The 25,563-nt window shown below is 41.3% G+C and overlaps 1 pseudogene across 1 annotated transcript; it reads left to right on the forward strand.

The window, feature by feature from the left end:
• The first annotated feature begins 16,634 nt into the window (after positions 1 to 16,634).
• On the forward strand, positions 16,635 to 17,178 carry LOC308261691 (large ribosomal subunit protein uL5-like; annotated as a pseudogene). Its single transcript has one exon. The product of its transcript is annotated as a large ribosomal subunit protein uL5-like (transcript).
• The last annotated feature ends 8,385 nt before the right edge of the window (positions 17,179 to 25,563 follow it).

The following is a 25,563-nucleotide window of genomic DNA, read 5'->3' on the forward strand; positions in this document are numbered from 1 at the left end:
TCTTTTCTTCATCTTCATTTTCTTCTTCTTAAGAAAAACAGACAGGAGGAGGCGATTCTCCTATCTCAGCTTCCCAAGTACTGGAATTACAGGTGTGCACCATCATACCTGATGTATTAGTGATCTTTTGAAATCTCTGAACCACATCTGTTTGGACACAACTTGATTCCAGCTTCGTAGCACAGAGCGGGTTTTATCGAGTGGCATGGAGTTGATATAGTCAGCCTCTGTTTGGATCAGGCTCCATTGCTTACAAGTTTATGACATAAGTCTTTTAATCTCACGTTTGAAAAGGCCTAATAATGCAGAATCCTCCCGAGAGTCAAGTGAGATCATCTCTGTTAAGTGCTTACTACAGAGCCTTAAGAAAGTGCTCAGTAATCTATAGTCATTCTTATGTTCAAAAAGAAATCAATACCACAAACATGCTGATAATTCTTGAGCTCAGAAACTACTCAATGTAGTATCATTCACTCGTTCTTCGAGTTCCTCAGTTACCAGTTATGAGCTGCCAGATTTAGCAGATAAAAATATAGGCCACCCGTTAAATTTGAATTTTAAGTAATAAATATTTTCTTTGTAGTATAACTAGTTTCTAAATATTGCATGGGACATACTTATATTGAAATGCTATTTGTTGTTTATCTGAAATGCAAACGAGTGGGACATTCTTCTTTGTCTGACAATTCTACTAGCCTAGTAGCTGTTTGACCTTAAGCAAGTGATTTACTTTCCTGGGTTTCAGTTTTCTCATCTGTTAAATGATGAATTAAATGGATTTTTATGAGCATGTAGAACAATGACTGGCTCAGAGTAAGTACTCTATGTAAATAGTAATTGCTACCATTCAGAAGGGGTTGTGTCTAGTTATGCCAGGTTCTGGTGGTAATGTTTAGAATCATTAATACTGAGGACTCAAGAAAAATTTGTTTTTGGTGCTGGGTATTGAACCCAAGGGAATTCTACCTTCAAGTTACACCTCTAGTCCATTTTATTCTTTATTTGGAAACAGTGTCTCGCTAAATTGCTGAGGCTGGTTTGGAACCTGTGATCAGCCTGTCTCAGCCTCCCAAATTATTTGGCGGTGTTGTTGTTGTTGTTGTTGTTGTTGTTATTGTTGTTGTTATTATTATTATTATTATTATTATTATTATTATTATTATATTTGGTGGTACTGGGGATGGAACCCTTCTCTGGGCTACACTCCCAGACCTATTTTATATTTTTTATTTGGAAACAGGGTCTCTTAAGCCAGCGAGGCTGGCTTCAAACCTATGTGATCCTCCTGTCTCTGCTTCCCAAGCACGGGGATTACAAGCTTGCGCCACCACGCCTGGTGGTATTATCTTTAAAAATACAACCTCAAACCAGGTGTGGTGGCCCACGCTTGTAATCCCAGTACTTGGGAGGCTGAGACAGGAGGATCGCAGGTTTGTAGCCAGCCTCAGCTACTTAGTGAGGACATTCCGCAACTTAGTGCGGCCCTTTTCAAAATAAAGAATAAAAACAGGGCTGGGAGTATAGCTCAGCAGTAAAATGTCCCTGGGTTCTATCTCCAGTGCTGCAAAATAAATAAATAAATAAATAAATAAATAAAATACAACCACAAAATGAAATAGCGATTCCACCCTCTAAATGGCTCCCTTTGGCTTTAATAATTTTTACTCTAACATAAATTCTTATGACAGATTGACAACCATCAAAGAGAATTCAGTTCTCACTATATCTTTGCAATTTCGCTCTCTGGAGTAGTGCTGAGTTGGAGTTGAAACAAGTGTAACTGCCCAGTTTCTTCCTTTGGCACACTTGTAAAAGTTTTGTCTCAGGAGTTTCTAGAAGCTTCAAAACAGTTCAAAACTGTCTCTCAACTGGTATTGAGATTGTGTAGAAGAGAGACTCTGAATCTGAGGTGTAATTGCACTTTGGCTGGGGAGATGTTTATTTATTAATTTAAGCTAGTTTCAAACAATCAGAGGTTAGCATTCACTATCATTTTCCCTCCACAGTCTTTACCAGTTAAAGTCACTGACTTCACAAGTCCTTGGTCTGAGTAAGTAAAATTATTTTTTCACCTGAATGTCTCAGTCCATTTGTGTTGCTATAACAGAATACTGCACACAGACTGGGTGATTTATAATTAACATAAATTTATTGGTTTACAACTCTGGAGACTGAGAAGCCAAGGTCATTCTTGCTGTGTTATCATACCATATGGCAGAGAAAGATGAGAGAGAGAGAGAGAGAGAGAGAGAGAGAGAGAGAGAGAGAGAGAGAGAGAGAGAGAAGAGAGAGAGAAGAGAGAGAGAAGAGAGAGAGAAGAGAGAGAGAAGAGGGAGAGAAGAGGGAGAGAAGAGGGAGAGAAGAGGGAGAGAAGAGGGAGAGAAGAGGGAGAGAAGAGAGAAAGAGAGAGAAAAGAGAGAAAGAGAGAAAGAGAGAAAGAAGAAGAAAAGAAGAAAAGAAGAAGAAGAAGAAGAAGAAGAAGAAGAAGAAGAAGAAGAAGAAGAGGAGAAGAAATAACCTGAGTACAAAAGGGGACTAAATTTGACCTTTTATAATGAACCTCTTCCCATGATCAGGAACCCAACCCTGAGATAACAGATCTAATGCACTCACAAGGTCCTAATTCCATGGCTCAAGCACCAATCAAAGTTTCCACCTTCTGATACTGTCACATTACAATCAAATTTTAAGGTAAGTTTTGAAAGGGACAAACATTCAAACCACAGCATGATATATCTCTGTACCTCCTCTCCCCTCAAACTCCACCAATCAAGTTCTACTTATCTTTCTAGATTCTAATAAGCTCCTCGAGGCCATCTCTGAGTCCAGAATTAATCTTCATGAGCACATTCACCATAGTCTGTCTTTAGACAGACATTTGTGCCCTCCCTGGTTGGATTGGGGAATGTGGAGAGACCATCCTCATGATGCCTGCAGGTGACAGGCTGCTCCAGAAATGCCGGTGGTGTTGGGCTGAGAACATCTGAGCACTCAGTAGGACTTCAAAGTCACTACAATCGGCTCCTGTTTTAACAGATACTCACCTTTGCAAACCAATCTGGAAGAGTTGCTTTCCGGAGAATAGGTGAAATTCAAGTATAGAAAAAGTCAAGATTGAAAAAGAAAAGGTCCATGAGTACTATAATATTTATATTTTCAGTTTACCCAGATAGGACAGGTTGGCTAAAGTGTGAGTAATTCTCAGTGGACATAGAAAATATGTAGTTTGAAGGAAAGTATCTGAATAAGTAGAAAGAGGACACCTCCACCCCACCCAATCCCAGTTGGAGAAGGATGCTACCCTACAGTGTGGTCAGGGCTCATCTGAAGGCTCCAAGCCAATATTAAAGATCAGGACTCCCGTCTGGCCTGGGTGTTTTCTATTTGCTTTGCTTACTTGTCCTCCCTCATCAAGCAGTGCTCGCCCTGCCCTCTCGGTGTCCAGGAGGCTGACCTTTCCCAACTATATCTCCTCTGTTTTGCTGCTGGTGTCTTCTAGGAAGGTCTGGCCAACAGAAGACAGCAGCAGGAGGCTGGGGCATCTACACCATATCCCTTGTGCTGTAAAGCCCTGCCTTAGGGGAGGCAGTACAGAGGAGACCTGGTGTCTGCTGAGGCTTCTCACAGTCTAGTGTGGCAGTTGATTTTCAGACGTTGAGTGGGAATTAGCTGCATAAAATATAAGAAGTCTGATATATATATATATATATATATATATATATATATATATATATATATATATATATATATATATATATATTGCTAATAATCTGTGGCGCAGGGAACAGGTGAAGGGGAATTCCTTAATACTGGTACTGAGCATGATGTCTTCACTTTTGTTTGCTTTTGGGGATGTTCTGCCTAATTGCGTATTTTGGTGTGTGCTGCTACATATTATCAACAAGGTTAATATAAGAATGGGACCTTTATAATGAAGTTGGGAATGGCTTTGAAAGATTTTTGTGTAACAGATTTGGTGGTTATTTTGTGACAATTTAAACTAAAAATTTAAGATTAAAAACTACTCTTATCAATCCCCAGTACCACAAACAAAACAAAACAAATCTTAGCCAGGCATGGTGGAGCCTGTAATTCCAGTACCTGGAAGGCTGAGATAGGAGGATTGTAGGTTCGCGGCCAGCCTCAGCACCTTAGTGTGGCCCTCCACCACTTAGTTTCAAAATAAAAAGATAAAATAGGGCTGGAGTATAGCTAAGAGGTAGAATGCCCCTGGGTTCAAATCCTAGTACTACAAGAAATACAAAACAAAACAAAAGCAAAAATAGAAGAAGATAAAGGGAAAAAAAAGTAATAACATCATTTTGTAGAGGAAGAAACTGCTTGTCAGAGACACTGGTCTCTGTGGCCTTGCCCAACAGGGATTTTCCACCTCTTTCTCTTTGAAAACAAAACAAGGTGGAAATGTGGCTTGTTCTATACTTACTCCACCTTACTGCCTTCAGGGAATTAATCTTTTTCTTCTCTGTGATCCCAGGTCACTTCCAGTTCTCTCTCAGATCTGTCTTCCTGTTTCAAACTTCTATTCGTCACCAAATCACTTATCCAGGTCAGGGAAACCTTTTATCACAACTCAAAGTATATATCTATTTTTAAATTATACATGGGTTCCTATATTACTCTATTATAGGAAATAAAAATCATATAGAGAAAAAAATTATAAAAATGAGGAAAAAGTGTCATAAGCAATATGTTTCCAATAAGCTTTCTTTTACTTCATAGTTGCAAAATTCTTTTACTATTGGTGACATTTTAAATTAGTAATTACTAAAATAAGTAACTATGTCATTGAATCAAACAATAAGTTATTTAATACTACCTATTATTTAGTGAAAGCAGTGAGATTGTCTATGTTTCATTCATGAAACTCTTAGTAGAATATTTTGTGGTAGAGAAACTCCTGATCTAGGCTTAGTTAATATTTGGTTTTAGTTAATATTTAGGTTTAATACCTCATATACATGAAAGAAAGAAAACCTCACAGAGTCAAATGGCAGGGGTGTGTCATTAACTGTACTGAGTCCTCACAGTTGGTTTTTAATTCCATACATCAAAAATACCTTTTTATAAAATATTTTTCTTAGTACATTTTCATATTCTTGGTGGCTCTCAGTCATTTTCAAACTAATTAGAAAATGGCATAATATGTATTTTTTTAAGCAAATGGACTACTCAGTGCTTTTGAATTTCTTCAATTGAAAGATTACTTCACAGGTTGAAAAATTTTGTCCTCAAGTTTAAGCATGCAGATATGAGAATTTTAATAGGTAAAAATCTCTGCTTCAATTTTGAAAATGCTCTCTCTGTTACATGAGTTTGTTTCTTGTTTTTTTTTTTTTTTTTTTTTTTTTTACAAAGCAGTTACTTTCTTGTTATGGAAACAATGTAACTTGAAGAAATAGATTAAGCAAAAAAATTATTTTGAATAAAGCTTACCTGATGGCCACTTGTCTTCACCAAAAAAAGTAGGGCCATTTATATATTTTATAAGAGAAAAATGTAGCCAGGCATGATGGTGCACGCTTGCAATCTCAGTAATTATGAGGCTGAGACAGGAGGATCGTGGGTTCATGCCCAGCCTCAGTTACTTAATGAGGCCTTCTGTAATGTAGTGGGGCCTTGTTTCAAATTAAAGAATAAAAATAGGGCTGAGGATATAGCTCAGATGTAGAATAAATTCCCCTGGGTTCAATCCCCAGTTCCATAAAGATAAACGACCAATATCTTTAAGATTTTTTTTTGTTCATGGTCCTGGGAATTGAACCCAGGAGCATTCATTCTATCTTTGAGCTACACTCTCAGCCCTGTTTGACTTTTTATTTTGAAACAAGTTTTCACTAAGTTGTAGAGAACCTTCTGAGTTGCTGAGGCTGGCCTTGAACCTGAGAGGCTGGCCTTCTGTCTCAGCCTCCCAGTTAGTGGGATTGCAAGTGCCACCCTACCTGGTGTATACATCAGCATTCTTGCAGCTACAATTTAAAAGACTGACCATGTAATTCAGAGAAAAAAAGATTAACTTCTTACGGTTTTGGGTTCAGTCAATGTGAGACCAAAGATGGTGGATCTCAGGGTGTTTTGACAGGAAGCAGTAAAAGGGAGAGCACATGGGCTGTGATCCCCACATCATGGAGGCTGGAAGCAAAAGAGTAAGCGGGGGAGGAGGATCCAATATAATCCCCAAGGTTACACCCCTAGGGACCACCTCTCTAGCCACTCCTTACCTGTCTACTGGTACCACCAGGTAAATCCATGTAATGGGAGTTACATGCTGGGATTACAACCCTCATGACTTCACTACATCAACCATGCATATTAATAAATGAGCCCTTCAGGGGACATTTTATATCAAACCATAACACCAGGCATGATGTTTGTTCTTATTTTCTGTGTTGAAGAGAGGTGAAAGACTTGGTGGGAATTAGGAACACTTTAAGAAAACATGGAGGACCGTCGCTCCACAGGGGCTCAGAAATGCTAGTGATAGGAATGTTTGTGATAGGATGGGTCGCTGTCCCAGAGGCACAGGTCAGACCCACAGGTATAAGACCCCTTGGGCAGTCAGAAAATTCCTTAGGGAGGAGGGCTGGGCCCTTGGAGAGAGGATCTTTGAGGGAGTATTTGAGCACACTGATTATTCTGTCTTGAACACTTTTCTACTCTAGGAACTGGAGTATGTGCACCTCTCTGCCTTGCACCTTGACCTCCAAAGGCCACTAGAATGAGAAACCTGTCCTAAAGTCAGTCTCGTCTGACATTTAGTGTGTCTCTCCTGCGAGCTCACTGTACTCGCTGACTTAATTCACTGTGTTTCAGATCTGCCCAGCCTGGAACTTAGCATGTAACAGGGATCCCCAAGCCATCAATGCTCATTTATTAAATGATATTACCCAGTCACAGAAAGTGAAGGGTCTTATGTTTTCTCTCATATGCAGAAGCTAGGGAGTAATCAGGATACAAGAGGAACTTCAGATAATGGGAAGAGGGAGATGGTCTAGGGAAGGGTTCGACTGGTGCTATGTACATGTGTAAAATTAGCAATGCCAATTTCAACATCATGTATAGGGGAGGGGAGTGGAGAGGGATCTGGGGCTAAGCCCACCAAGTGCTGTGTGTGCATGTCCTTATATGAACTGCATTATGATGGGAGACTATAATGTACCATAAGTGTGTGTGTGTGTGTGTGTGTGTGTGTGTGTGTGTGTGTGTGTGCGTGCATATATATACCTGGGACTAACTTACCTATCTGTAGGCTACCATCTTTCCATCTTGTAACCAACCATAGGGAGCAAGCCAAGAACATGGTAACAGACATTTGGGTTGTAATGCTCTAGGTCCCTTTTCTTTTTCTTTTTTTCGTACTAGGGATGAAAGCTCAGGGCATTCTACCTCTGAGCTACACCTCCAACCCTATTTTTTATTCTTCATTTCGAAACAAGTTCTCACTAAGTTGAGGAGGGCCTTTTTAAGTAGCTGATGCTGGCCTCAAACCTTTGATCCTCCTGTCTCAGCTTCCCAAGTACTGGATTACAAGCGTGCACCACCATATCCAGCAATAGGTTCCTTTTCAACACTGGGCATGTGAAGGCACAACTTTAAACTGGATTTTTTTTTAAGCCAGGCCTGTTAGCTCAGCAATTAAAAAAAAAAAAAAAAAAAAAAAAGGGATCAGAAACTATTAGAAGAACCCAGTTCTCAGGACAGAATCCTTTTCTTTCTACCACAGTCCCTCTAAGCTGTAGTATTGTAGCCACAGCAAAATACAGACCCCGCTCTCTGTGTCTTTCAAGGGGCCGCCTATTGCTGGCCGAGGTGGCAAATCCATTGGTTGGGGAAGAATTAGAAATTTGCTGGCCTTCGGGAAGTTCGGCTTTGTGATGACAGTCCCCTAAACTCTGTTGTTCTTGGAAGTGCAACAAAATCCAGGCTGAGCTCACGAACTGGTCGTGAAACTCAGGCTTTGTGTCCTGCAGTCTATGCATTTCCCATTCAGTGCCAGTTATTCATTCCTCCCATCCAAACAAAACCAAAATGAAAACCACAGATGGAGCAGTGTGAAAAGAAAAAGAAAAATCCTTGACCCAGAAGTGAGAAAGCCGTGACCATCTTGCAGAAACATTTGCTTCCTGAGCAGAGGCCCAGCAGTGCCATGAGATGCTGCAGGGCAAGGGGCTCTCTTGGGGAGCTGGGAACTTCAGGGGGAAACCAGTGAGTGCTGGGGCATCGGGATTTTCTTTCTTCTTTGTTGAAAAGATAAATGGGAATGAACTGGGAAAAAGAGCCACAGGTCCTTCTGAGGTGATGTTTATAACAGAATGCCCATGTGTGGAGCAGGAACATTTGAGTCAGCTGCTTGCTCTAGAAAATGCCACAGTTTTATCCTGAAGCCTTTTCCCAAGCCACATTCCTGGGCTTTGGAGTCCTTGGTGTCTAGGATGTTTGAGGGCAGCACTAGAGGATGGAAATATATCCCAGGTCTCTCTTTGCCGCATGCCAGTTTGGTCATCATAGGCATGGGATTCCAGGACTGAGCTGGCATCCTCTGCTCTTAAAATGGGATAGCCAGGCCTTCCATAGAGGGCTTTTGTGAGGATGAAATAGTGCAAGATTACTAAGCTGCATAATGCTAGAAAATAGTAAGTGGTCAATGATAATAATCATCATAATAATACAAAATACATCACATGTAGAGAAGGTACAGTGAATGATACAAGAAACCCCAGTGCACTCAACTCTCAGTATAATTACAGTAACATAAAGCGTCTGTGACATTCTTCTCTGACGTTCTTCTTCCCCTAGGTAAACACAACCTAGTATTGGTGCTTATGTTCCCATGAATGTCTTTATATTTTTTACTAAAAATGATGGGTAGAATATTGATTAGATGAGCCAGGCTTGATGGCCTGCTCTTGTGGTTCCGGTGCTTGGAAGGCTGCAAAAGGAGGATCGTACAGGTTTGAAGACGGCCACAGCTATTTGGTGAGGCTCTCAGCGGCTCAGTGAGACCCTGTTTCCAAATATAAAAAATAGGTCAGGGTTATAGCCCGGAGGTCGAAAGCCCCTGGGTTCCGCCCCTTGTACCACATACACAAAAATAATATTGTTTAGATGTTTTAAAACATGATGCGAGCTGGGCATGGTGGCACACACTTGTAATCCCAGCATTTGGGAGGCTGAGATAGGAGGATAGCGGTTTGCAGACAGCCTCAGTTACTTAATGAGGCCCTTTGCAACTCAGTGAGATCCTGTTTCCAAAAAAAGAATAAAATATAGGGCTGAGGGCATAGCTCAGAGGTAGAATACCCCTGGCTTCCATCCCCAGTACCGAAAAAAAAAAAAATGATGACAAGCCAGATGTAGTGGTACATGCCTATAATTCTAGTGATTGGGAGCCGGAGACAGGAAGAACGCAGGCTCGAGGACCGCCTCAGCAACTTAATGAGACTCTCAGTACTTGAGCAAAATCCTGTTTCAAAATTTAAAAAAAATTAAAAAAGGGTTTTGGGGGGTAAGCTTAGAAGTAGAATGCCCTTGGGTTCAATCTTCAGTACTCCCCACGACTCTCAAACAAACATGATATGTTCCATGTATTATTTTAAAACTGCATTTTTTTGCTTCAAAATTTCATTTGCGTGGTATATTCTTCTTGGTCTATGTTCTAGTTCATTTCATCCTCTTATTTACTCTCTTTCTTAATGATGGGTATATAGGTTTCTTCAAGTTTCTTTTTAAATTACAATTAGTACTCCAATCATAGTGAAATGGGGGTTTCTTGAAAAGAAATCTGGCGTTTCTTTGAGGTGAAACAGAATTTCTTGAGAAGAAACTTGACGTTTCCTTATCGGGTTCTTGTCTACGGTGAGTGAAGAATGACACCCGCAGACTGCAGAAAGGGGAGTAAATGGTGTATTGGAAGCAGCAGGGAGTAAGGAAAGATGGCTGAACACCCAAAAGGGGCTGTTGGAACTTTGGGGTCCAGCAGCTGCCTTCAGGACATTACTTGTGAGTAGCCCAAGCCGAATGCCTTCAATTACAGGCTGCCTTCTTCCAGAGTCCACGTGATCTGCCAGAAAGGAATAGGGAAAGTGGCAGAACACCTCTCGGGCTGTCGGGTCTCTAGTGTCCAGCCACTGCCTTCAGGACATTACTTGGGAGTAGCCCAAGCCGAATGCCTTCAATTACAGGCGGCTTTCTTCTACAGTCCATGTGATCTGCCAGAAAAGAGGAGCAGGTCACCCCTAGGGGTCCTGGTCGGCCTTGATGTCCAGCAGAGGCCTTCAGGTCACTACCTGAGAGTAGCCCGGGCCACGTGCTGTCTATTACACTCCACCTTCTCTCAAGGCTAACACGACCTGCAAGAGAGAGAGAAACTCCCTAACAGGGAGGGGTTCCCAGAGTGGGTAACCATCCTGGTGGCCGGCCTAAGTTTTTGCCAATATCTGCATGTCCTCTTTTTGGTTGTGGTGAGTTTGGGATTTGGGGAATTCTGGGAAGCAGCTCTCAGAATTTGCATGTCCTTTGAAGAGTCTCCTCTCAGTAAAGTGTCAGACTTGCTCTGGTGATGGCTCCTGGGTTTGTTGATTAGTAAACTGATGGCTTTGTGAAGCTTTGGTCCTTCTTATCTCTGAACCTTGGAATAGCTGATCTCAAAAGCCTTGGAAGTTAGTATTCCTCGCCCCTCAGGAAATTGACTTTTTTTCTACCAAGGCCTCTTCCCTATCTGCCTATTTCCTTCTACCTCCTCAATAGTAGTTTTTGTTTGCCTTGGTCTTTCTCCTTTATAAAATAAAATCAAAACCTTTGTGAAAGCTGAGTGTGGTGGCACATGCTTGTAATCCCAGTACTTGGGAGGCTGAGACAGGACAATTTCAGGTTTGAGACCAGTTTTAGCAATTTAGCGAGACTGCAACTTAGTGAGACCCTATTTCAAAATGAAACATAAGTGCCAGGCGTGGTGGTGCACGCTTGTAATCCCAGCGCTTGGGACTCTGAGACAAGGTCACACAGGTTCGAAGCCAGCCTCAGCTACTTATTGATGCTCTTCACAACTTAGTGAGACCATGTTTCAAAATAAAGAATAAAAAATTGGCAGGGGGTATAGCTCGAAGGTCAAATGATTCTGGGTTCCATCCCTAGACCTGCAAACAAAACAAAACAATACGACAAAAAACATAAAATAGGGCTGGAGGTATAGCTCAGAGGTAAAATGTCCTTAGGTTCAATCCCCAGTACCACACACAAAAAAACCAAAAACAAATACAAAGCAAAAAACCTATAACACAAAGCCAAACAAAAACTTTAGAGCTTTCTAATTTTCTAAAACACTTTGAAGTTAATCATTGTCACCCTCATAGAGGGGAACCAGACTACTACTGAAGTTTTCTGGGTCCCAAACTAAGGCTTTTCACAGTATCTTATGCTGCGAAAAGCTCTTTACAATCTCCAAAGATGGTCACCGATATGAAATGACATCATCATTGCTGAAAAATATCTTTCTGCAGAGGCTCAAAGCACTTTTATTCTGTCTGCTTATCTTTCAAATAGGATTTCAGATTCCACTGCTTAAGTTTCCCAAACCAAAGTCTAGCAAAACAAATTCAATTTCCAGTTTTTCGCCCTGAGGTAAAGAACAGTTCTTTGCAGTAACCGTAGCATTTGCTGCCTGGTCAAGGTGGCTTTTTAGTGTGTTTCTCTATAATCTAGATTTCCATGGATCTTTTTTCTTAAAGTTGAATTTTCCAATGCTAAAATTAATGCAAGATCATCGTCTAAAGATTTGGAAACTGTAAATGTGGACAGAAGAAAGAGTCACTCAGAAAAAGGCGCTGTTATCATTTTGGCATATTTCTTTCCAGTTTCTCCCACATATTATTTATATGGTGGGGATTGTGCTGTTAATCCAGTTCTGTGCCCTGCATTTTCCACTTAACATTATAATGTCGGCTTTCCCTCTGTGAACTTTCAGTGGCCAAAATTTGCCCAGAAAGGAAGTCTGTGTCTCCAAGGAAGCTCATTCTCAGAAAGGAAAAAAATCCATTCACTGCAGGGTTATGGGAAAAAATGCCTCTTTAGTGGTCTAGTCTGTCCCTGAGTAATGCTTTATTAAATATGCCAATAAACTTCTGTTTTTCATCTTAGGTTTGTTTGCAAAAAAGATAATGGTTGGAGTTAAGAAATGTATAAAATGTGTGCGCATATATACATTTACATATGAATATACGTTCATATATGAATGTACCTATATGGCTAGATGTTGCATTTATACACATCCATACTCACACAGAGACTCACACCACTTTACAGAAAGACTTGCGATAAAATAGACATATACCATGTTACATTTTTACTATTTATTTTTTACTATTTTTAAGAATCATCTTAACTTTCTTTGTGTGATACTGGGGATTGAACCCAGGGGCTACACCCCCAGACCTTTTTATTTTTATCTTTTATTTTGAAACAGGGTCTCGCTAAGTTGCTGAGGCTGATCTTGAACCTGTGACCTTCTGTCTCAGCCTGTCAAATACTGGGACTACAGGCATGCACCACCACACCTGGCTAAACTGATTCCAAGTCAGAAAGGAACAATTATTCTGACTCCATGTTATGATGTTAATCTCTGGCTTCTTCCAGAAAGAGGAGAGGGATACTTACTAATGACAGCTTGGAGTCCAAGTTAATTTGTTGTTGAAGGACCTAATTATCCATTCCAGGTGTTCTCCATGAGCATAACAAGACAACCTGTAACAATCAACTGCTTGTTTTATGATGAGGCTAATCAAAACCAATTAAACAGATTTGAGTTTACAATACAACTAATTATAAGTAACTAAGGTACATTAGTTTGTCGTATGCATAGAACAGCAACCTTTGAAACCAGAGTCTAATTTCCTCATGTTCCATGAACATGTTTGAAATATAAGCAGGGATCCAGCCAGGAAATCTGAACAAAGGAATCAATTAGCAGCAGAGTTATAGATTATTATTTTTTTGAAATGCTGGAGTACTTTTGAGAGTCAAAGTGAATAACAGTGAGAGATATTCTCCGACTGATCTGCATTCACCACAGCCTCCTTTTCTATCTCCAGAGTATTTACCAGCTCCACCCTTATGGCCACAGATGGGGCTCCAGATGGGTTCTCGTGGTTCCGTCTGTTGACAGGCTGCTCCAGTGGAGGGAGGCCTTTGTCTTGCCAGGGCTTTTGGTGACCAGCCCAGCCCACCCATGGGTTGTGCCACTGGGAGGTGCTGGGGGGCACTGCCATTGTTCCTTTCTGAACTGGAGTAATTGAAATTATCTGATGAAAGAGAACCAACATTGGGAGTTATTCCACTTGAGCATCTGTTCTTCAGGAAACCCCAGCTGGATGGATGTTGTAAGAAACAATGAAACCAAGTATGGCAGCGCATGCCTGTAACCCCAGGTACTGGGGAGGCTGAGGTGGGATGATTGCAAATTTGAGGCCAGCCTGGACAATTTAGCAAGACCCTGTCTCAAAGTTAAAAATAAAAAGTGCTGGGGGTATAGCTCAGGGGTAGAGTGCCCTTGGGTTAAATCTCCAGGATCAAAAATAATAAAATAAAAAAAAATAATAAGGCAGTGAGAGATTGAATTAAGAAATTCACTATGAAAATGGAGCATAGGGGAAGAAATGGGTGAGATCTGTTTGTAAAATAGAAAGGATGGATCTGGGTGTAGTGGGTGAAACAGAGTCTCACTAAGTTGCTGAGGGCCTTGCTAATCCTACATTGCTGAGGCTGGCCTTGAGCCTGCAATCCTTCTGTCTAGCCTCCCAAGTACTGAGGTTACAGGCATGTGCCACCACACTCTGCTTGAACATATCTTACACAAATTTCAAATCCTATAGACCTCATCTTTTCTTCAGTGAGAATCTTGGCAACCAGCCCCTCTCCAGTTTTGAGCACTTTCATGCAGTTTTAACCTGACAACACTCAGCCTGGGACTGTGAACTTCTCACCTCCCGCCTTGGCCTTTGGCCCTGGAGGACCTGCTGAGAACTCAGTACTCAGAACGGTGGAGTGCTGGGGAGGTGGCGCCCTGTGGGAGAGCTCTTGACTCATCGTGCTGGTGGCCAGAGGACACAGGCTCCTTTCCTTTTCCAGGAGGAGTCCTGAGACAGATTCTGCAGGTGGTGGGTGGAGCACTGGCAGTTAGCAGCGCTAGCCGACTTGGTCTTGCATCCTTGCTGGGATTTTTCTTTTCTCTCCTGTCTCACTCTCCAGTGTCTCACTTCTGACTCTGGGATCCCACCACCAAACTCTTCAAGTGTGAGCTATCATCTCTGGCTCTGCTTTGGGGATAACCCAAGCTTAGACTTCCTTCCTTTTTTCCTTCCTTCTTTTTTCCCCTCCCACTGGGGATTGAACCCGGTGGCAGTCTATCTCCGAGCTCCAGTCCCAGCCCTATTTTATTTTTACTTTGAGACAGGTTGATGAGAGTCTCACACTTGCGGAGGCCGTTCTTGAACCTGAGATCCTTCTGTGTCAACCTCCCGAGTACTGGGATTACAGGCGTGCGCCACCATGCCCAGACTAGTCTTATTTTCTGCAGCTATAGCACAACATACCTGAGGATAACTGTATCCTTCAGCATCTTCCTTTGGATACCAAAATCTTTGCATGCTCAAGTCCCTTATACAAAATGCCATTCCATTTGCATATAACCTATGCACAGCCTCCACCATACTTTAAGTCATCTCTAGATTACTTATAATGCCTAAACCGATGTAAATACTATGCAAATAACTGTTCTACTATATCATTTAGGGAATGATGACAAAAAAGTCTGTACATGTTCAGTATAAATGGAAAATTTTTCCCGGGTGTGTACGTGTGTTAGTTACTGGGTATTGGACCCAGAGGCAATTTTACTTCTGCAACCCCAACCCTTTTATATTTTTTTCAAAACAAAGTGACACTAGGTTGCTGAGAGTCTAAAGTGCAGAAGCTAGCCACAAACCTGCGATCCTCCTGTCTTAGCCTCCTGGAACTATAGGCATGTGCACCATGCCCAGCTTCCTCTGAGTATTTTCAGTTAAGTTTGGTTGAATCTACCTGCAGGTGTGGAAAGCACGAAGGACTGACTGTAATTTATATTTTAAAAAGGAGGTTTATTTTGGCTTTGTGGTTTTGGAAGTCCAAGAGCATGGCACTGCCATCCTCTTGGCCTCTGGTGAGGGCCTTCTGCTCCACACGTGGCAGAAAAGTGGAAGAGGAAGCAGCTCCTTATGGAAGGCCCGTGTGTTCCAGAGAGCGAGGGGTCAAAGGAGTTCATTTGCATTTAGCCGCTTGCTTGCTGCAGAACGAATTCATTTAAGAACTAATCCACTCTTGTGAGAACGACATGAATCCCTCTTAAAAGCCTCTCATTCAAGATTGCTCCAGTGGTGCCTTAGCCTTCAGCAGGAGTTTTGATGAGGACAGAGCAGATTCATACCATAAGAAACATGTCAGGCTGGTGGATGGGAGGATGGTGGGCCCATGGGGAAGAATGAGACACTACAGATGAGAGGCAAGGTGCCGAGCTCAGGATGGGTTATGCTGAGTTTGAGGCAGCAGACCCGACTCTTGGTCACAGAAAGCCCAGTGAGTATATCTGTGGTGTTGCTAGACAGAGCTTTCTGGAGGCTAGAACCTGCGTTAAAGCTTCTACTTTTACCTTGCGACCCATGCAAAGATGGTTCTTCAGTTGCTTTTATTTCTCCGGGGATAGAGGGCTGCATTGTTTTCCATTGCTGTATAACAAATCATTCTGCCCCGTAGAAGTTTAAAACCACAAACCTTTCTGATCTCCCACGGTTTCCGAGGATTAGGCATTTGGCAGTGGGTTAGCTGGGTGGTTCTGATATGCATCGCCCAGTCAATGTGGCTTTCTATATACATGAGAAACTTAACAATATTTCCTTTACCTCCTCTCCTTACTTTTGGCTTCTCTCAGCTATAGCATTCCTTTATTTTATGAGGTTAATAATATTTACATCCTGTTCTATAGGTATACTTGCTCTTTCATTCTTTGAGTATAGCTTGGCTTTAAAAATTTAAAGCCTTGAAACAACACTTACACGATGTAACTATTCGCTGTAAATGCCTACTGCAAAACCGAGTGCTTGAACCAGCAATAAAAGTACACAAAAGAAAATAACGCAAATGGATTTCTTTCTGCTTTTCTCTTTCAAAGCCAGCCGAGAGCTCAAGATGCATTACATTTTAGTTTGCATCACATTTGCCCAATGGCTTTTTTTATATAATAGTTTATTTTCCCTGGTGTTTCTAACTGCCTTTCCTTTCTGCTTTATATAAAGGATGCAATGCCTTCATTTTATCTCTAAGAACTTTCTGGTTCTTAATCATACATTTGTGTAATGGAGTTCTTTCTCAGCCTAATGACATTCTTCACAGAACTCTGGCTTCCTGTTCTAATCTAGAGTAATTCGTTTTCCATCCTGATGCACAGGATTTTTTTCAGTGGTCCTTTTGGGTTAGCTCATTCCACTTTTTTTTCTTTCTTTCACTTTTCAATCCCTTTTGGGTTTTGCTGCTGTACGTCCTCATATGGACAACTTTTAAAATGGGTTCATGGGACCTTCCTGTTCTCCATCATGGCGCAGGATCAGGGTGAAAAGGAGAAGCCCACGCGGGAACTTCACATCCCCAAGCTCTGCCTCAACATCTGTGTCGGGGAGAGTGGAGACAGACTGACCCGGGTAGCCAAGGAGTTGGAGCAGCTCACAGGCCAGGCTCCTGTGTTTTCCAAAGCAAGGCACACTGTCAGATCCTTTGGCATCAGGAGAAATGAAAAGATTGCTGTCCATTACGCAGTTTGTGGGGCCAAGGCAGAAGAAATCCTGGAGAAAGGTCTGAAGGTGCGAGAGTATGAGTTAAGAAAAAAAAAAAAAAAGCTTCTTAGATACTGGCAGCTTTAGATTTGGGATCCAGGAACACATCGATCTAGGCATCAAATATGACCCAAGCATTGGTATGTACAGCCTGGACTTGTATGTGGTGCTGGGTAGGCCAGGTTTCAGCATTACAGACAAGAAGCACAGGACAGGCTGCATTGGGGCCGAACACAGAATTAGCAAAGAGGAGGCCATGTGCTGGTTCCAGCAGAAGTATGATGGGATCATCCTTCCTGGCAAATAAATTCCTGTTTCTGTCCAAAAGGCCAATAAAATATTTTCAGTGAAATGCAATTAAAAAAAATGGGTTCATGGGAATGAAATTTTCTGAAGTCTTGCGTGTCTGAAAGTATCTATTTTATAGTCACAGTTGATGGATAGTTTGGCTTAGCATAGATTTGTAAGTTAAAAAAAAAGTTCTTCTGAATTCCAAAAACATTTTTCACTGTCTCCTAGCATCAAGTGATTCTGATAAGAAGTTAGATACTAGTGGGATTCTTATTCTTCTGGAGGTAATAATTTTCTGAAAGCCTATACAATGTTTTAAAAAGTTTTAAGCATTTTAATTTTTGGATTGTGTGTGAGCCTTTATTTAAAAAATCAATGCTGGGAGTGTTGGTGCATGCTTGTAATCCTAGTACTTGGGAGGCTGAGACAAGAAGATCCGGGTTCACGGACAGCCTCAGCTACTTAGTGAGGCCCTTTGCAACTCAGTGAGACCCTGTTTCAAAATAAAGAACAAAAAATAGGGCTAGGACATAGCTCAGAGGTAGAATGCCCCTGGGTTCCAACCCCAGTGTTACGGTTTGGACTGTGACTGTTACTGTCTGGGGGAAACTGTCCCTAGGGACCTTTGTTAGACCCCTGGGAATAATCCCCCCCCCAAAAAAAAAGCACACAAAAACATAAAAAGCACGGGTTCTTGTCCTGAGCTAAGGATAGATATGCAATAGCCCAGACTCTTGCTGAATGAAGATTTAAAGAAGTTTATTAAAAGATAGAAATACAGAAGATAATTACAGCCTCATGTTACCCCTCATGGTAACATGAGGGGGTGCTTTGAACAAAATCACCGAAGTACAAAACACGGAAGACTTTTTATACATGACATCCTCCATCTTGTTTCATGTAATTCTGACGTAGTAAAAGTACCTGTAAGATTCCTCCCCTTTCCCACCAAGGTGTCTCCTTTCAGGAAGGAGATTATCCTAGCTAGATTATCCAATTATGTAAACCTGTTGTTAGAATGAGGATGAGGAAGTCCTAGTTCCCCTCTCCGATTGACTTGCTAATTACCTTTAGCTAGGTTAATTTACATTGGAATAGTTGCCTGCTTCTTGGCAGAAACCAAGTCCTTTCACAGATCTGCCCCTCACCCAATTTTTGAAATATATTTTTAATAATCAGAGCTTTCTCCAATCTTCCTAGGCCATTCCCAATACTGGTTGCTGAGGCTGTCCTCAAACCTGTGATCCTCCTGTCTCAGCCTCCCAAATATTGGGAATACAGACGTACACCACCATGCCCAGTCCTAAGGCTAAAGCCTTCCTTCAGTCAGGCGTCCATGGTCTCTGTCCTCTCTTCTGTAACTCTTGTTTTTTTGGACTTTATGGACTGATCCTCCCTCCATGTGTCTCATCTTTGCTCACATTAATGACCTTGACTATGTCTTTCAGACTAACTGCATTCCTGACAGAACTGAAGAATGTCACGTGAATTTACTGTTGTTCTCTGCTTCTTTTTCACATAAGTCTCTCTCTCTCTCTCTCTCTCTCTCTCTCTCTCTCTCTCTCTGCATAGGGTCATACACATATGCATTTCCTGTTTTCTCTGTGAATATTCACAAGCATTAAAACAAAGTATCCTAAACTGGGCTTGGTGGTGCATGCCTATAATCCCAGTACTTGAGAGGCTGAGACAGGAAGATTGCAGTCTCAGAACAACCTCAGCAAGTAGAGACGTATCAACCTAGTAAGACCTAGTAAGCAAGTAGAGACTTATCAACCTAGTAAGACCTTGTTTAAGAAAACAAAAATAAAATAAGGCTGGGGGTGTAGCTCAGAGGTACTCCCAGCATCACAAATAAAACAAAACCCCAAAGGCTCTCTTCCTTGTATATCTCGTGTTGCTTCTGTGTCCTTTGGGATCTTGTCTTGTCTTGATCTGTCTTGTTCCTCTTCTCGGCCTTAGTTCTCTGGCCAGCCCCTGCATGCGCACACCATTCTCTCCAGCCTAATCCCTTACTGCAGTTAGAGGGCAGCTTTACAGATCTCTGTCACTGAAGCCAGCTCTGTGTGCTTGGGGAAAGGACTGGCTGGCTGGAAGTACATTAATTCTGGCAGCCTAACTCTCTTTAGAGCAAGTCCATTATCATTTTCACAGTGGGAACATGTTAGTTGACATTTTTTTCTTAGAAGGAGTTGGAGATCTACATCTATGATGATAAGATATAGCTATCTCTTTATTTTTAATTTAATTTATTTATCTTTGTGATACTGGGGATTGAACCCAGGGGCATTCTGCCTCTGAGCTATACCCCCAGACCTTTTTCATTTTGAAAAAGAGTTTTGGTAAGTTACTTGACTGCAGGCTGGCCTCAAACCTGACATCCTACTTTCTCAGCCTCCCAAGTACTGGGATTACAGCTGTGTACCACCACATCAGGCTTTAGCTCTCATTTTATGAAGAATAATAACCATTTACTGAGTATTTGTCTGTATGCCATAGACATGATATATATTATCACTTTCTCCTGAACAACTCTGAAAAGTAGTTATTTTTACTCCATTTTTTAAAAATAAAGAAATAGGTTTAGAGAGTTAAGATTACTCTTCCAAAGTCATGTAGTCAGTATATTAAACAGGATTTGAATCTAGGAGTTTTGGAGGCTCTAAGCCATTGCTTCTGAAGGGTTCTTCCCTGGCTTGACAAAAGACAAATACTGTAACATTTAAAAAAGCCTCAATCCTTAAAACTGTTTTCTCAGTTATGCAAAAAGAGTTTTTGAAAGTAGCATTTGGCATAATCCTCATCTTCCTTCATGTACAATACTATTTTAAGAGACCAAGACCTGTTGTTTATAGGGGGAAAAGCTGGTATAGAATTTTGAAGGACTCTCTTAAAATAGATGGATCTGTAACTTGTAGAGAGGAAAGGGGGAGGTTATTATTATTATTTTTTGGATTAGACTAAAGTTTGAGCATATCCTGAGGGAAAGGCAGGTATATTTGCACTAGAGTAGAATACAGAAGGCGTGTTCCTTAAAGCAAAACTTAGATGATTTGGGTAGAAAAATATCTTTATCAAGATCTGCAAGGGTTAATCAGATATTATCAGATGGAGGCCAAACATTTGTAGGATTTGTGACATATAGGTCGAAGAGAGAAATGAGTAACTTCCTACTAGACTGAAATCCCAGCACTGTGAGTGCCACCAAGAGCAAACAAAATCAAAACAATAACAAGAATGGAGTGTGTATGGGAATAAAATGTGATACGGACGTGGCCGGGCATCCGCTGTGCACCACACCCAACCTTCCACGGGGTCCTCCCTGAGCGTTTGAGACCTGTGCATCTGCACCAGCACAAGCCTGACCACGAGCAGTGAGCCTTCACTCTTCACCTCATTACACTCTCCAATCAGCCAGTCCTTCCTTTGATTCTGGAATCCTTTCCTACATTTCTGGAGTTCTCTTGTTAAATTTGACTTGCACTCCCCCTACTGGCAGACTCAACTATTATTTCCAACTCATTACTGTGGATTTCACCATTGCCAAAGTCACATGATGTTTACTAAGTACCAGAAAAACTTTGTCTTTAATTTGCTATGCTGTTAGGACATCCAGAGGATGATAAAAGAGGATTGCTATTAATATGCTCCAAGGCTTAAAAAGAAAACCATAGAGGGTGACTTTCTGTATATAGGTTCGTTTCATAATTGTTTGGAAGAACAATGCCCTAGACAGCAGTTCAACTTAAAATGTATGCCTAGCAGAGCTGTAATTTTTTAGTTGTAAGTAACTGATTCTGTCTCCTTGAATGTAAGTGACCTCTCTTCCTAGTTTGAGATTTGCTCTGCAAGGGTTACTCAGTACAAAAAAAAATTATTATTATTATTATTTTTGGTGGTACTGGGGTTCCTGGAAGCCCTTCTAGCTCCGGGCTACACTCTCAGACCTTTTTTTTTTTTTGAAACAGGGTCTCTTAAGCCAGCACTGCTGGCTTCAAGCCTGTGCGATCCTCCTGTCTCCGCCTCCCAAGTGCGGGGATTACAAGCGCTCCACGCCCCGCTCAGTACAAATTTTAAAGTAGATTAAAGGCAGGCGTGGTGGCACACACTTGTAATCCCAGCATTCGGGAGGCCGAGACAGGAGGCTCGTGGTCTGCGGCCAGCCTCAGCTACCTCGTGAGGCCCTCTGCAACTTAGTGAGACTGTGTTTCAAAATAAAAATAAAAAATAAGACAGGGGTGTAGTTGGGAGGTAGAATGCCCCTGGGTTCAATCCCCATACCTGCAAAAAAAAAAAAAAAAAAAAAAAAAAAGTAGATTAAAAAAATCAAATCTAATCAAATCTATTTCAAAGATAAATGCCTCTGCAAGTCTTGTCTTCAGCTATTACTCGGTAGGTCCATGTGCGCCGGAGGCAGTGTCAGTGCTGGGTGTGGGCAGTTTCTGGTTTATATCCTCCTTTCTCTCTCTTCACCTTTTGAGTAAATGGTGGCAAGTGGGTTTGTAGACAGCAGCTCTCACAACTGTGAGAAGGTGAGTGTTCTTTTCACAGAGCCCCTTCCTCCTGAAGTACACAGTCTTTGTGTTCTTAGAAGAAACAGGCGGAGAAAATAAAAATAAAAGCACAGAGCCTGCATCCTGTTGTCTCGTCTCTTTATAATTGGATGTGGGATTGTTCTATTTTACTTGCTGTCTTGGCGGTTTGAATACTAAGTAAAATGTTTCTTTTTCAAGAAGTGAATATAAGATGTGCTGCATGTCGTCGCCTCACGGTTTGGTCTTATTTGAATTTTACTTTTTTTGTAGTTCTGGGAATTGAACCTAGACCCTCGCCCATGCTAGGTAAGTGCTCTACTGCTGAGCTACATCTTCAGCCCTCGACTGTGATTTTTCTGTGCAATAAAATGTAAATAAATAAAATAAAAAGTAAATAAAGATTATATAACTTACTTTGCCCTATAAGACAGTGGCCTGGAGGCCATATTTCATAAAAATGAATGCAGTAAGCTGGGCGTGGTGGCGCACGCTTGTAATCCCTGCTCTTGGGAGGCTGAGACAGGAGGATCGCACAGGTTCGAAGCCAGCCTCAGCTACTTAGTGAGGCTCTCAGCAACTTAGTGAGACCCTGTTTCCAAATAAAATATAAAATAGGTCTAAGAGTGTGGCCCAGAGGTAGAAAGCTTCTGGGTTCCACTCCCAGTACCACCACCACCACAACAAAAAGAATGCGGTAATAAATCTTGGTTTAAAGTCATAATTTTCCACTGGATGTGGTGGTGTACATCTGCAGTCTCAGTACTTGGGAGGCTGAGACACCTAGCAATTTATAAAGGGATAGAGGTGTAACTCAAAAGTAGAATATCACTAGGTTCAACCCCAGTATCCAAAATATCATGATTTCAAAATTTCATTCTTTTTAATTAAACTTGTGTTATAATAAAGACAAGAAGCAAATAATTAAACCCAAATAGGAACTTTTCAATAAAAATTTTTCCCATAAATTAAAAAAGATGGATATAAATAAAGTAAAAATCTAACATCTCTGTGTAGAATTTTTTTTTCTTTGCTTAGCAAGACATGATATGCTGACAACAGATTCTTAATCAAAGGTGTGGATCTCCAGAAACCCCTTTTGGTGTAAGGAATTAGGAATGCAGTCTTTGCCCGAGATTTAAAAAAAAAAAAAAAATCACGCAATGGACTTCATTCTGTTTTTACAGAAATTGACAGATGAATTTTAGAATTACTAAGAAAAACTTATGGCAAATAGATCTGAGGATAGGGGAAAGGCAGATGCTTAATTTTATTCCTTTACTTGGAGGTTGTGAAGAATCGATTTTTTATATTTGTCTTTAAGCTCTCTTCTTCTCTCCTTCTCACATAGCCATATATAAGTATTTTTTTTGGTGGTATTGGGAGTGGAACCCAGGGGCTTTCTACCTCCGGGCTATACCCCCAGACCTATTTTTAAAAATATTTTATTTGGAAACAGGGTCTCACTAAGTCGCTGAGAGCCTCAGACGTGGTGGCGTATGCTTGTAATCCCCGCACTTGGGAGGAAGAGACAGGAGGATCATGCAGGTTTGAAGCCAGCCTCTCTGGCTTAAGAGACACTGTTTTTTTTAAAAAAAAAAAAGTATAAAATAGGTCTGGGAGTGTAGCCCGGAGGTAGAAGGGCTTCCAGGAACCCCAGTACTAAAAAAAAAAAAGAATGAGAACCAGATGTGATGACACATGCCTGTTATCCCAGTACTTGGGAGGCTGAGATGGAGGATTTCAGATTTGAGATCAGACTCAGCAACTTGGTCCTCAGCAACTTAGTGAAACCCTGTTTCCAAATTAAAAAAAAATAAAATAGGGGTGGGAGTGTATCTTGAAGATAGAATGACCCTGGGATTGATTCCTAGGAACACACACACACACACACACACACACACACACACACTCACAAAATGAATGAATGAGTTTAATTAATAATTAAAGGCTATGATGTTTCCTTGGGAATCATTAGTTATCAATGCCCCAGAGGACTTCTTTGAGTTCTGTGAAAGACAGGCTTTCCTGATGATGATGGTGATTGACACCTGCCCATTTGGAATGCTTTAGTGCCATGTGCAAGAAATACAACACACTGACTGGAAGAGCCAGGAGTAGTGGAAGGAGCAAAGTACATGCCTATTTTTCTTAGAAAGTTTAAGGTGCATTTCTTATTTTTCTTCCCAGTGTCCATATTTTGGAGGAATTATCCTTTTTCTTCTCTGTGTTGACCAGTGGACTTCACTTATGACCAGTGGAAATGGGGAACAGGTGGTAGGTACTGACCCAAGCTAAACTGTCAACATCTTTTTCTGGAATTTTGAGTTTTCAGGGCATATACTCAGGGAGAAGTGTGTGGAATGGTTCATCTTTGGCCAGAGCCACAGCAGTCATCCCTAAATCACTTCTCAGGTGCCTGGAGTGATACAGCTTCCTGTGTTTCCTGTGATTATGGTGTTTAGGGCTTCCTTTTAAAACTCTGACACCTTAGAATATTTCCCAAAGAGCCTTTCTTATTTGTTTAATATTGCAGGATCTGTCCCATTGCTTATCATTAAAACAACAACAGACTTAGCAAACTTATTGTGGTGGTTTTTGCACAAGAGAAAGAAGCTCTCCATTTATGGCTTTAAATGGTCAGTACTAACCTGCGGGCTCCTCCCTGGTTGGAATTTGGGCACCCTCTGGGTCTACATGGTGTGGTCCATGCAGCCAGAGCTCAAGGTGATCAGAGAGGAAGTAAGGCAGTGAGAGGTGGCACAGTGCTTCCCAAAGTATTTTGAGGAACATTAATTCATTGAGAGACGTATACAAAGACACTGCAGCTGGACTTGGTGGTGCATGCCTGGAATCCAGTACTTGGAAGGCTAAGATGGAAGAACAGCAGGTTTAAGGACAGCCTCGGCACTTAGCAAGACTCTCAGCAACCTAGTGAGACCCTGTTTCAAAATAAAACGGCAGAAGAATGGGCTGGGATGCAGAGCAAACGTAGAATATCCCTGGATTCATCCCCAGAACCATAAAGAGAGAAGCAGGCAGAAAGACATTGCATAGCCAGATAAGATGGGGAAACTGCTCACCTTGCATGTACTTCTTGAAGATTTACACTGCTTATAAATATTTTAAAAGCTCTGATGAGTTATGTGTGAAAAAGAATCATTTAACTTTAACCCACCATTTCCCAAACTTTCTTCACTATAGAGCTCTTTCTCTTTTTCTACTGAACACCTATTAATATATTTTGGAACTAGGACTTTGTGAAACACATTTCGGAAAACACCGGCATAGGAGGATTAGAAAACCTAGGCTTTATTTTTATTTTATTTTATTTTATTTTATTTTATTTTATTTTATTTTATTTTATAGTATTGGGAATTAAACTCAGGGGCATTCTACCTCCGAGCCATATGGCAGCCCTATCTTTTATTCTTCATTTTGAAACAGGGTCTCACTAAGTTGTGGAGGGCCTCACTAAGTAGCTGAGGCTGGCTGTGAACCTGTGATTCTCCTGTCTCAGCCTACCAAGTACTAGGATTACAAGTATATGACACCACACGTGGCTATAAAATGGCTCTTAAGATTTAAGATACCAGCCGGGCATGGTGGCACATGCTTGTAATCCCAGTACTTGGGAGACTGAGACAGGAGGAGCATGCAGGTCCGAAGCCAGCTTCAGCTACTTAGTGAGAACCTGTTTCCAAATAAAATATAAAATAGGTCTGGGAGTGTAGCCCCGAGGTAGAAAGGCCGTGGGTTCCATCCCCAGTGCCACACACACACAAATAAGAGATTTAAGATACCTAATCTCTAATTCCTCCATTCCTGGTGGGAGGACACATATAGTCATTCTAAGATCACCAGCCAAA

Source organism: Muscardinus avellanarius (genome assembly GCF_963383645.1).
Source record: "Muscardinus avellanarius genome assembly, chromosome: 4".
In the NCBI taxonomy this organism is placed as follows: Eukaryota; Metazoa; Chordata; class Mammalia; order Rodentia; family Gliridae; genus Muscardinus; species Muscardinus avellanarius.